The 13,521-nt window shown below is 47.8% G+C and overlaps 1 long non-coding RNA gene across 2 annotated transcripts in view; it reads right to left on the bottom strand.

The window, feature by feature from the left end:
- LOC107126664 (uncharacterized) overlaps positions 1 to 5,527 on the bottom strand; it is a 56,180-nt gene extending 50,653 nt beyond the window's left edge. Inside the window, exons 1-2 of one of the 2 annotated variants that reach the window (XR_001483324.3) lie at positions 5,429 to 5,527; positions 4,688 to 4,807 (exon numbers count right to left, since the gene is read on the bottom strand). This is a non-coding gene — a long non-coding RNA (uncharacterized lncRNA). Of the gene's footprint in view, positions 1 to 549; positions 655 to 4,687; positions 4,808 to 5,428 lie in introns of both variants that reach the window. The other variant, XR_001483325.3, reaches the window with a different exon arrangement.
- Positions 5,528 to 13,521: the final 7,994 nt, after the last annotated feature.

Genomic DNA, 13,521 nt, shown 5'->3' with positions numbered 1-13,521 from the left:
TGAGACGAGTCTTGCTCTGTCATCCAGGCTGGAGTGCAGTGGTGTGATCTCAGCTCACTGCAACCTCCACTTCCCAGGTTCAAGCGATTTTCATGCCTCAGCTTCCCAAGTAGCTTGAATTACAAGTGCAGTCTCCCACACCCATAGAAATGGGATTTTACCATGTTGGCCAGCCTGGTCTAGAACTCCTGGCCTCAAGGGATATGCTTGCCTCAGCCTCCCAAAGTGCTGGGATTACAGGCGTGAGCCACTGCACCTGGCTGCCTCCCTTAACTTTCAAGCCAGTGTCACCCTTAAAGACATCCTCATGTACAACCTGCAGTGTGCAGGGAACATGAATGCACCAGGTAGACTCTGGACAGTAAGGAGTTCAGCAGCAAGTCCGAGAAAGTGTACTCAGGTCTGTTTGACCCCAGTCAATGAGGTCCACATTCACCTTCAGGAAATCCTGCTCAGTCAACAATGATTTAAACCAATTCCCTCACCACTCCCAGGCAAAGTCCCTGTGTAAGTAAAACTTCCAGCGATTCCCAAAGACAGTACCCCCACCTCAGCAGACGGTGAAGGCCCCTGCTCCGCCCTGGACCTGCAGGCCTTCTGCCCACAACTGTCAGATCTCACAGGAATGCAAAGGAAGGCTTCTGGAGACACGTACTGCAGGGAACAAGGGGACAAAAAAGGCAAGCTGACATCAAGCCCAAACCCCAGTAATTTGGAGGACAGTATCCCTGGTAACAGAAACAGAGACAGAAGGAGGTCTCCAGGAAGAAGGATGAGTTCTTTATGTATGCCAACTTTCACATGTTAAACATGTCACGCCGGCCGGGCGCGGTGGCTCAAGCCTGTAATCCCAGCACTTTGGGAGGCCGAGACGGGAGGATCACGAGGTCACAAGATCAAGACCATCCTGGCTAACACGGTGAAACCCCGTCTCTACCAAAAAATACAAAAAACTAGCCGGGCGAGGTGGTGGGCGCCTGTAGTCCCAGCTACTCCAGAGGTTGAGGCAAGAGAATGGCGTAAACCCGGGAGGCGGAGCTTGCAGTGATCTGAGATCCGGCCACTGCACTCCAGCCTGGGCGACAGAGCGGGACTCCGTCTCAAAAAACAAACAAACAAACAAAAAAACAAAAAAAAAAAGTCATGCCTTCTATCCATGGAACCTTCATATACAAGGCACTATGTGTGATATTTACAAAAGCCCTAACCCGATTCCCTTTCTATAGATATTGATATGCAGAGAAACAAAATAATTTGGCTTAGGTCACATAGCTAGGAAGTGGCAGAACTAGCAAGTGGCAGAGGTGGGCCCTCTTGATTCAAAAGACACTCAATCAGTGTGTAGTCTAGCTTAGAAGTCCTCGGCCTGAAGATAAAGATGAAGGAAGTAAGATAAAGGGAATGAGGCCAAGAAACAGTGAGGCAGATGGAAAGAAGGAAAAGAAAGGTACAAAGGTAGTAGAGGGTGCACCCTAATAACTCCTCACAGATAAAACAATACAGCTACTGTGACCAGCTACCAATGCAGTTCATAAACGCAGAGACTGTCAGAGCAGGAAAGGACCTCTGTGCTCCCAGCCTCCCCGTGTTATAGCTGAAGAGTAGAGGGCCAAGGCATCTAGTGGCTTCCCCAAGGTTCTCCAGGCTGCTGTGGAGGCAGAACCATGGCCAGGGCCCTGGCCTCCTGGCACTCAGGCCTAACAGCTTCCATCACGCTGTGCCACTGAGATTATTATCATCAGTGATGATGGTGCCATTAACAGCCATGGCCACCACTATTTGGTTTTTTAGCACCAGACACCCTGGCAGCCATCTTCATTTTGTGACTTGAAGAAAACACTGCCCTGGTCATGCGAGCACAAGGGGAATGGAAAATTCCAGGTCAGGGAACAACACCCCCTCCAGGCATCCTTCTTCACCTGCCCTGCCTTCAGAGGCGCCAGGCCCTTTTGTCCCACCACCAGTTAATATTTCACTTGGGTGAGACTTTAGGGAACAAAGAACACAAAGCTGGCCTTGAGGGGCCAAAGGTAGGCAGCCCATGGTTCTCGGTGCGGCTCATAAATAAGAACAGGGCAAATGTACTTTGGATAAGGACGCACTCAGCCTCCCGCAGAACAGCTGGGGAAGCTATTCATAGGAAAGTGTGCTATTTGCGTCTGCCTGGCATTTGAATGAGGCTCACCTAACTGCGCCTGCCCTCCCCACAGATGTGAGTCACGCTCCCCACTCACGAGTGAGGAGTGGCCAGGGGCAAAGGAGAATTGCTTCTTGGCTCAGCTGAGAGAACTGTAGTGGCCGGGAGCAGCACTGCCAAGGATATCTCCCTCCCCCTGGCAGGGAGGGCCTCCAACTGAGAACGCTTATTCTTACAGAGCCTGACTCCCTCCATGTGAGAGAGGCGCCTCCTTGGACCCTGCTACTTTGTCCCTTGGCCCTTGGTCAAGCACAGGGGACAATTTTCAGCCCCCAACCCCTTGCTGGTGACTTTGGCTGTCTTCTCACATCTCGAGTACTCGGGGAAAGCAAGTCAGAGCAGCGTGGGAGGCCAGTTCCAGTGTCACGCTGCCGTCCTCTGAGTTCTACTGGTCCCTGGTCTCCAGTTGCAGAGCTTACAAGACGAGCTGTGGAGGTGAAGTGCGGGCGATTCCTCCCCATTAAGCAGCACTGCCTACTTCTGAAGGTCATCCACCAATGCTGCTGCCTCCTGTAGCATCCAGTGCAGTTCTGGCCTGGTTCTGAGCTGAGGGTGTGCTGGAAGCAGGGCCCATTATGGTCCAAAATAACCTTGGGAGGTCAAGCTCAGGCCTGGGCATCCCTCATCCAAGGAGCCCTGACTGGGGGGTCTCCCAGGGCCTAGCTGAAGAGTCAGTTCCACTCCATAGCAGCACTGATGGTTCAGATCAGTCTCAGGCCCATAAGAAAAACTCCAGTTCTGCACCAAAGCACAGTGGCCTTTGGAGTCCGTCAGACTCCAAGCAATAGGAAGGGCCAAGCCCTTCTCCCGTTGGAGGTTCTCACACACCTGTGGATCCAGAGAGGGGCTACCCACCGTGATCCTGGGAGCTGTGGTCTAAGGGGTCTCTGTATACCTGGTACATACTCAGCGGCGATTTGGGGTTTTTCATTAGTGAATGGCTCAGCTCCTCAGCTGGACCATAAACTTCTCAAGGGAACATGCTGTGTCCTTATCTTTACACAGCCAGCATGCAAACCATGACCTCATATGCACTTAACACTTGACTATATCTCTTTGGCTACCAGACTCTGCTCCTCGTGGACAGGGACTTCTTAATTCTGTATTTCTGAATGGCCTAGTGCTGGCTGTGACACAGGGTAGGTATATAATTGATGGTGTTGGTTTGAATTGTCCAGTTTGAATAAAGAATTTTCTAAATAAGTCGACATTATGGCACAATGGACATAGATGAGACTACTAATGCATTTGAAATTTACACTAGTGGACACATGATGGTAGATGTGATAGATACATGAACCCATGTAAATTCCAACTTCGAGAAACTAGTAACCTATTTAGAAATTAAACTTTCTCCTGTTCTTCATGGGCAAAGATGATCCAAGCATGGAGGACATGACATTTAAGCCCTCTTCCCAGTGGAAGGGATGTGTCTCCAGCTAAATTTTTCTCTCAGTCAACATTTATGGGCAGCTACTGTGTGTTAGGCACTGTACTATGGGCTGAGTATTCAAATAAAAACAAGGCACAGGTGAATCGTGAATGGAGAGCTACAGGTCTAGTGGGGCTAAAGGCACTTTCTCAAGGAACTCACGGCACTGAAAGAGCTGCTGCTTGAGAAGTATGGCCTAAGCTCCATGGGTGTGAGAAGCAGTGAATTCTTCCTGCGGCCAGAAAGGGAGGATGAAATTAGGAAAGATCTCCCAGAGGAGCGGATGTTTGAAGGACGGACAGATCCAGATGGACAATAGAGTATGTATTCTAGGCTGGAGGGTATTAACCAAAGCATCGAACCCCCTCAGTTCTTTGGGAGTGGAACAATCTCTTCTGCTCACATTGTGGCTGGTGGCCTAATTGCTGACCAAGGTCAGGGTGACACCTTTGGCCAAAGAATGGGGCATTTGCTTCTAAGTCAGCCAAGGGCTCTTTCTGTCTGAAAATAGCTGCCTGAATTCATTTCCCCAATTAGTCCCAGAGGCCAGCGATAGGAGCAGGCTTTCTCCACGTGCAGGGCAGAAACTGCAACTAGAAAGCCGGCGCTGCAGCATGAGGAACCCCTGGGGAGCTGGCAGGAGGCCATGCCTGGCCACACCTTGAGGTCTGACCGGCTACGTTTGGACGGACCCTCTCTAGCTCTTTCCCTGTCATGTGACTGAAAACCTTATCATAATGAAAGCCATAAAAATGCCAAACTTTAACCTTATTAAAGTCACACTGTTCTGGTCTTGGCAATCCTAATAGGATTTTACAACTCAACCTCTCTGACTAGACTTCTTGAACAGCCCAGGGTCTGCGAGGGTCCGTGATGGGTGACTTAATGCCTTCAAGGACTAGTGCCCATCCACGTTCCCACCCTCCCTGTGTCCGTCCTCCACCCGTGCTCACTGTGGCCTTCCATATGGCCTGCTGTTTTGTTACTCATAGAAACGGATAAATTTCCACTATCCTGGACCCCGGGAAAAACATATGAGCGTACCCTACAGCACTTACCAGCTGACACAGTATTTTCCTCCAGATTAATGAAGCACAGTGGAATTTTAGTGCTTGCTGTAATTATTAATATGTCAAATATGTTTGCAGGAGAGGCAAACAGAAGAGTGATGTGAGAACCTAGGAGGAGGGAGGAAAAACAATGGGAAGGGAAGAGAGGCGGCAAAGCCAAAGACGGACAGGGAAGGAAGAGAAGAACAAGGGAAGGACAGGGCGAAGAGAGGAACACGGACTCCCACAGGAGCTGGATCAGACAGGCTCGAGCACATTTAGGGACTTCCTTCTGCCCACGGCGACATTGGTAGGAAGGTGGGTCAAGTCAGTTCCTGAGGAGAGGTCTCCCAGGAGCAGTTATTAGCATAAGGTTCTACATATTGGGAGGCCATGGACCTCAAAGATTTGAGGAAAGGTTTGGGGTTTATCCCCAGAAAAAAAAATACACATAAAGAGGTTTACTTAGGGGTTTACTAAGCCCCTAAACCTCTATAAAAAAACACAGAAATGAAAAACCCCTGTGTTCAGCTGATGGTGTTTCTGGAGCTGGGACTGTGTCATCCCTGTCACCATCCCCTCTTCATGTGATGCCTTTCAGAAACAAGTTTGGAAAGGTGACAGTGGCCTCAGCCACAATACACATTCTTTTTGCTGAGCCTCTGTCTTGCCCTGTGAGCGCCCACCCTCTCCTCCCCACCTGCAGGCCCACCGCCATGCAGTTCCCAGGGGGAGGTTATGCTTACTCACAGGGTCCCTTCCTCCAACTTTAGGTAGTCCAGTGCCCCTACATGAAAGTGGTGTCCATGCTGTGCATGAATATGCTCTGCAGTCTTGAGACCATTACACAGCTGGACAGAGAAATGCCTGGCCAAGCCACCAATGGGAAATGCTTTGCAATGCAAATGAATCCTCCAAAGCCAAGCATTCCCTTCTCCTACTAATTACTTTTACCTGGTCGCATTAGAAATCCTGGCCAACATGGTGAAACCCCGTCTCTACTAAAAATACAAAAATTAGCCAGGCATAGTGGCACGTGCCTGTAGTCCCAGCTACTCGGGAGGCTGAGGCAGGAGAACCATTTGAACCTGGGAGGCAGAGGTTGCAGTGAGCCAAGATCGTGCCATTGCACTCCAGCCTGGCGACAGAGCGAGACTCGGTCTCAAAAAAAAAAAGAATGGCTTCATATTTTGTACAGTCAGGAGCTGGCTCAATGTTAATGTCATTGTCTCTCCTGAAATCACCTGTCAGTGCAAGAGGGCTCTGAATTTCCTTTCTTATTTCTCGATCTAAGCGTGTACATAGTGTCATGGGCCAGGTTAATTAAAGCTCACTGAACATCACATACTATCCTCTGAACAATCATACATGTTGCTTCTTTAAAAGCAGAAAAGAAAAAATCAGGTTCTGTATGCCCTACCAAGCTTAAATCGTCTCTGTGATGGGAACTGTACAAAAGTCAACAGGTCAACAACAAACACGAATTTACATACTCAGTAGGTGAAAGAGTGAGCCAATTCATAGATTTCATTTCTGATTGTACTTTTTAACATTTTATTTTGAAAGAATTGTAAATCCACAGAAGGTACCTAAAAGGTGGAAACAACTCAAATGTCCATTGATGGATAAATGGATAAATGTGGTATAGTGGTCCGCCCTTATCCTGGGGGGATACATTCCAAGATCCCCCAGTGGATACCTGAAACTATGGATAGTACCGAACCCAACTACTGTCAGTGGCAACACGTTTCTGTTCACATATTCCGCCTACATAAATTGTATGTAGGTACATACATAAATTGTATGTAGGTATGTACGCTTTTTCCAGCTTAACTAAACACTTACCAGTATTGTGGTCGTAACTTGTGGTTTGAGGTGTGACAGAAAAACTAGCACGAATTTCTTTTTTCCCCTTCACAATTTCACAGATAGAAGATTCGTTCCTAACTATAGATCTTAGCAGCCTCAGCATACCATTTTTTTTTTCTTTGCTGAAGTCGAGAATTTTCATCTTTTCACTTAAAGGAAGCACTTTATGGTTTCTCTTTGGCATACGTGAGTTGCCAGCATCACTACACTTGTGCTTTGCGGCCATTACTAAGTAAATTAAGGGTTACTTGAACACAAGCACTGCGATACTGGGGCAGACAACCTGACAACCAAGATGGCTATTAAGTCACTACTGGGTGGAGAGTGTAGACAGATGGACACATTGGACGAACGGAGGGTTTGTGCCCTGAGCAGGATGGAGCAAGATTTTTTTATACCACTCAGAACAACTCACAGTTCAAAAGATGTGAATTGTTTATTTCTGGAATTTTTCATTTAATATTTTTGTATTGCTGTTGACTGTGGGTAATTGAAACTAAGGAAAGTAAAATTATGGAAAAGAGGGGGTGGGCTACTATACCTACATATAATGGAATAGTATTCAGTCTTAAAAAGGAAAGAAACTCTGATATGTTTCTATGACATGGATGAACCCTGAAGACACTATGCTAAGAGAAATAAGCCAGTCACACAAAGACAAAAACTCTGTGATTCCACTTAGATGAGGCACTTATACGAGTAGGCAAATTCAAAGAGATGGCAATTCGAATGGTGTCTGCCAGGGGCTGGGAGGTGAGGGGAATGAGGAGTTGTTTAATTGGTATGAACTTTCAGTTTGGGAAGATATAAAAAGTTCTGGAGATGGTTGGTCGTGTTTGTTGCATAATAATGTGAATGTATTTAAAGTCACCAAACGGTGCCTGTAAAAATAGTTACAATAGTAAATTTTATGTTATGTATATTACCACAATCAAAAATTGACAAGGAAGTCCCACAGACACTTCACTCGGCCAATCCAATGCAGCAGTTCTCTGGGAAGAACTTTTGTTCTGGGGAGGGTAGGGCTTCTTACTGAAGGGCAGGTGTCAGTGTAGGTGAATAAGCAGGTTGGGTGGGGGTTGGGTGAAGGTGAGGTCATTCAAGGCGACTCTTCGGCCAGGTAGAAATGAAGGAACAAGATTGAAGTCACCGCCTCCCCCAAAACAGAACAGAGGTTCTTTGAGCCTTTTCCTCCAGCTCTCCTTCACCACATTCATGCCTTAGCTTCCCAACGTTGGCCTTTTTGCTACTGGCTACCTAAATAGTTTGCATTTCTAGACAAATAGGTGAAAGAAAAGAGCAGCCATAACCCAACATCCCTGTAACTGCCCTGAGGCCCCAGATCCTGGGACTTTCCCCAATAGCTGGATACTTCCTCCTCTGTGAAAAATAACAGGGATTGGCTGGAGCTAACCCAAAAAGCAAGCGGACGTAGGCACAGGCTCTTGGAAAATACCAAATGCTATTCAAACCTAGAGATTTAGTTTCCCCACCCCCAAGGACCCGGAAGAGGCTGCTCACAGCTGGGTGAGGTGCATAAGGATCGTCGCCTGGCTCTTTCGAGGGTGGGGGGGAGCAGGTGCCACTCTTCTCTGGGCATGTGTACCTCCCGGGTGTCCTTCATGTAGCTGACACAGAGTGCCTTACACAGACACTATGGCCTCTCTGAAAGAGTTAAGATCTTTCTGTAGCTCTTGAGATGGAGTATTTGACACCAATAAAGGCTTTGGCCACCTCCTCGAACTTTGAACTTTTTATTTTCTAGAGATGGGGTCTTGCTGTGTTGCTCAGACTGGTCTTGAACTCCTGGGTTCAAGCAATCCTCCTGCCTCAGCCTCCTGAGTTGCTGGGACTATAGTTGCCAGCCTGGGTTTTTATCTAGATCTTAATAACCAGAGTTGCTGTGCACTCTATGTAGGATTTGGCTTACTTGGCAAACTCCATGTCATAAACTCAGTATTTCTTCAATAAACTCAATATTGATTTACTATGGTCTGGCAGCCGAAGTAGCCCAAACTTCTGGCCTGTATTCTGTAAGGTGGAAGATTGGGCCTTTTAGTAGAAACCTCCAAGACCTAGGAATCTCTATTGAGACCCTGGGGTTAATGCAGTCTCCACCAAATCCAAGTGCTGGCTGGGAGACAGGAGTCAGCAGGATTTCACCAGGATGGTCAATTTTTATCCAGAATAGGGCTATGCCTGCATTAATTTGTCACCAGTGGAATGAAAATACAAACCCGCTGAGTATGATAGTTTGATATGAGGAGTGGTCAGTTATATAGAAAATTTAAAACAGAAAGCCCATGAGAAGTTTGCCTTTGTAAGTGCCCATTAACTCCTTCCTAACAGGGTGACAGAGAGCTGGTGCCGCCACAGGGAGTGTGCTGGTCAGAGCAGACCTCCTCCCCAGGTGGACGCCATGACCCTTAACATCCTCCAGATCAAAGCTTCACTTTCCCTTGCTCACAGTGGCTTCTTAGACGACCATGTCTAAACCAGACCCTGCCTGCTATTCTTGGCCAGACAGAGAGAACAGCCTGAGTGAAGACTCTGAGGCGGGAGACAGCATGGCATTAGTAGGGCCTGGCAGAAGGCCAGGATGATGGCCACAGTGAGTCCTGGGAAACGCAGCACAAGATAAGCCTGGAGAATTGACAAGGGCCGGTCTGTGCAGAATCTGAGGGTCACAGCGAGAAGTCTGCCTTTTCTCCCCATGCCCAGAGCAGGGAAGAAGGATTTGCAAGTTTCTCACACATGCCTTGGCTTAAGCAAAGCTTTCTGGCCTCCTTCAAGCCATAGCGCAGGGTGGCGTTTGCCATGCCTGACTCCCCAAGCTAGGCACTGGGAGTCCAAGTGAACCATCTGGAGGGGTCAACAGTGACGTGAACAGATAAGCCACAGCACAATGGGGCTTGAGTTAGAGGAGGAGAGAGGAATGTGCACGTCCCTGCTTGGATGTGGGGGCAGGAGCAGGAGGGCTCCAGGAAACCTCGCACAGATCTTTGGGCTGCCTAAATCCCGCTGCTCCATGTCTAGGTGGCTGAAGTGCCTCCTGACCTGCCTCATCCCCTCCTCTGGCCTGTCCTCTTTACCAACCCTGCTACCTGCCCATTCTAAGAGGCTCCACCCTTCCTTGGAACACAGAGTTCTCTGCCACTGGACTCTGGGGCGGGTGAGATTATTGAGTCAGGCAGGCGAGCGTGAGAGGGAAGGAAGAGGGAGGGAGGTCAAAGATAGGAGGTGAGCTGGAGAAGAAATGGACTGTTTTGAGGATTCCCCCTCACACATTCTGGCTCTTACCTCTGACCAAAAGCAAAGGGAGCACCTTTTACCAATGGAATGAGGCCAGGGTGTGTTGGCTTACGCCCGTAATCCCAGCACTTTGGGGAGGCCGGGGTAGGAGGATCACTTGAGCTCAGGAGTTCAAGACCAACCAGGGCAAGATAGTGAGACCCACATCTCTACAAACATTTTTTTAAAATTAGCCAGGCATGGTGGCATGTGCTTGTGGTACTGGCTACTTGGAGGCTGAGGTGGGAGGATCTCTTGAGGCCAGGAGGTCAAGGTTACAGCAAGCCATGATCATGACACTTCACTCTAGCCTGGGTGACAGAGTAAGACCCTGCCTCTAAATAAATTAAATCAATCAATATCAATTAACTAACTAACCAACCTGTCTATCGGGGTCAGTCAGCTCTTGTAGTCCCACCTAACTTCCGCTTTGCCTTCTCCTGCAGCAGCAACGCCATCGAAAGTGCTTACTGTGTGCCAGGCAGGCATTGCACATGGACGGGGACTAGAAGTTCAGATGGCCAGCTGGCCTGCTGCCTGGGGACAGGGAGTTTCCCAGGACCTGGGACTTTCGGTACTAAAACCAGGACAGTCCTGGGCAAGCCGGAACAGCTGGTCACCTGGTGGGAACTGAGCACCCATGGAGTCAGCAGAGAAGGTAGGCGGCACCACAGCAAGGCTGGTGGTGGGAGCAGGCAGGAGACGTTTCCTTCGTAGCACTGGAAGCGCCACTCTTGTCTCTTAGCTCCCTTCCTGAATGGAGCTCCACCTGTTTTTATGAGGCGGCCCCAGGCCAGGCCCTCAGGATGGGCAGGGGTGGGTTGAGACTGTGCTGTCTCTGCCGTTTGCTAAGGTTGTTCTCATGGTATCACGCTGCCAGAGACTGTCCACTTGGCTCACGTTGATGAAGGTCAGCTAAGGACAGGCTGATTAGCTGGCCCCTCAGGGCCTTTCTCTTGGTGACACAGCCTCCGGCTCAGAACAAAGGCCCCTCATTTTGCGGAGGCACAGACTGTTGAATGTGAGAGTGCTGCCACCTGCTGGTCACAGCGCTGCTTCCGGAAGAGGCGCTGGAGCCTCAGGAGGGAGACTGGGCCATCAGCCCAGGTCTGCAGCCTCTCTGTGGGCCACAGCACCACCTCCCAGCATGTCCTGGGCCACACAGCTGAGGAAAAGAAGCTGGGGACTCCCCTAACAGGTATGCCTTGAAGGAGACTGCAAGGCTTTCTCATGTCAGAACTCTCTCAGGCTGGCCATGGATTTCCTAGAATTCCCAGCCAGCGTGGGCACTCTTAACTATAATAGAACCCTCGGCCCAGTGGTGTGCTGGAGCTGCCGGGCAGGAGGCAATCATCAAATATTCAGGAAATTTACCAGCCGCACTGGTCATGGTGGGAGTATTTACACCATGGAAATTGGTAAAGGCTACAGATTAGAGTTTTCTCCACCCTTAACCCTTCCTCCAGTGGATTCATCAGTACATCCTTGTAAAACCCCTATCAAACTTAAAATATTGTCACCTGGGAAAGGGCAAGTATCAACCTGTTTATAAAGGTTTTCTCAGATAAAGCATCAAGTATGGAATTGGTGTCATAGAGAAGAAATACATTCTGATAAGAGGGAGATTATGAGGAAGGAAATTTTGCTAAGCTCCCTAAGAGCAACTAACGTAGTAGTTAAGGGCTCTGCAATGAGAAACACATGGATTCAAGTAGCAGCTCTTCTATGTGTTAACTGAATGACACTGGTCAAATTGCTTCATCTCTAGCTTCCAGTTTCCCTGTCTGCAAGTGGGGGTATTAGGAGTAGCTGCCTCGTGTAGTTGTGAGGTGATGTGTTTGATGAATCTAAGTGCTTAGAACATTGCCAGGCAGAAAGCAAGTGCTCAATACGTCTTAGATATTATCAGTTATTGATTAGAACCTCCACTTCAGCAGGCTGGAACTGATCTTGACATCTTCCTGGTTAAACCAGTTTCACCTCTAGATGTCCTTTATAGGGTTGGGGAATGGAGATTGGTTCTTCGATCCTCCCCTGGCAGCTAACCTTTAACATCAGCCTCAGTTTTGGCTATTCATTTGTACTTGTCCCCTGCAGTTAGTACATAACACAATGTATCCCCTAGAATTCCTATGCTCTTAATATGATAAAGTACATCCTGAATGTAAAGTATCTAAGCACTAAACACTTGCCAAACCAACCCAAAAGATTTTGTGTCAATGAGTCACTGGCCAGTTAAGATGTCAGGTATAGAAAGGGCAGGACTCAGATCTGATTCCAATTCCAACACCTGAGTCATCCTCAGTGGTACTGCACCTGATTTAAAGGAATATTATGTTAACAAGACACAAATTGTATAAAATTGGGAAAAATGGGAATCTGAGAGCAGTGCTCTTCAGTGGAAACGGGCTTAGAGGACATGAGTTCCCCTCTCATGAGAGTGGAGGGCTTGTGCAGTAAAGAGAGTTGGCGAAGTTTCTATAGAGCTGATGGACTGAGGCCCAAGACTTGGCCTGATGGACTTGCCCCATCCAAGACTCTGCTCACCCCCTCGATCTTTGAATGAATAATTTGGCTTCTTGGGTGCTAAAATCCTTGGAAGAAGTGTCTTTAGAGGAGATATACATATTTATATTTTTAGAAAGCTACAAATGAGTTCGCATTATACTCCTTTGACTTTTGTTATATGGACTAAGATTAGGTTAGATTTGGTTACATAAAACAGACAAAATAGTAGCATAAATAAAATGTACATTTATTTCTCTCCCATGTCAATGAAATCCAGATGTTGGCAGCCTGGGACAAGTATGGCAACTCTACAGTATCACCGGTCACTATCTTATGGCTCCATTATCTTCAACATGAGTTTTTGTCTAGTGGTTTAAGATGGTTACTTGAGCTCCATCCAGACTATTTTTTTGCCAACAAAAAAAACTATATTTTCCCAAAATCTGACACTTCTGATTATAAATCACTGGCCAGGTGTACTCATGCAAAACCACTCTGATACAAAAAAACTGAAAAATGTCTTTATTCCAACTAGGGGTAGGAGGCATGTGCCTAGCTAAAAATTAAGGGTCCTATTTTTAATAAAGTAAGGCAGATAGATATTGGTGGATAACCCACAATCTCTACCAAAGTAGATCAGTTTCCCTAAGCCTGCTCATTTTTGACATCAGAGAACTTCTGTACAACAACCCCAAGGATAAACCACCCTGTGAGCCCAGGAAGAGAAGATGGCTGGATTCCCTCTCAACGCTCTCCTGCCTCAGTGTGAATTTACTCCCCATGCCCCATCAGCCCCAGAGCCTCCATTCTGTTGCTGCTACAGCACCTGTCCAAAGTTTCCCTCCTTTCCAAATTTGGTCTCATCACTGAACTTCAGACCTCCATGACCACTGGTCTGGACTTTTGTAACAATGCCCTCATTGTTCTTTCTGCCTCTACTCTCAGTCTCCAAGCCTTTCTGCTGACGGATTTCTCTTCCTGAGGCACAAGTCCCACCATGATACATCCCTGCTCAAGAATGTCCATGGTTTCCCATTTTCTGCCCTAAAGTCTAAATTCCTTAGAATCCCGAAGGCTTTCTATGACAAGGCCTTTGCCTGAATTTCTAAGCTCATCACTCTTGGACACTTGGAGATCCAGCAAGTGCCACTCCTTAAATATGACTGGAACCCTTC

The sequence above is a fragment of the Macaca fascicularis genome, chromosome 1 (assembly GCF_037993035.2).
Source record: "Macaca fascicularis isolate 582-1 chromosome 1, T2T-MFA8v1.1".
Lineage (NCBI taxonomy): Eukaryota > Metazoa > Chordata > Mammalia > Primates > Cercopithecidae > Macaca > Macaca fascicularis.
The sequence above is the reverse complement of the archived record's forward strand: the minus strand, read 5'-3'. Positions and strand labels throughout refer to the sequence as shown.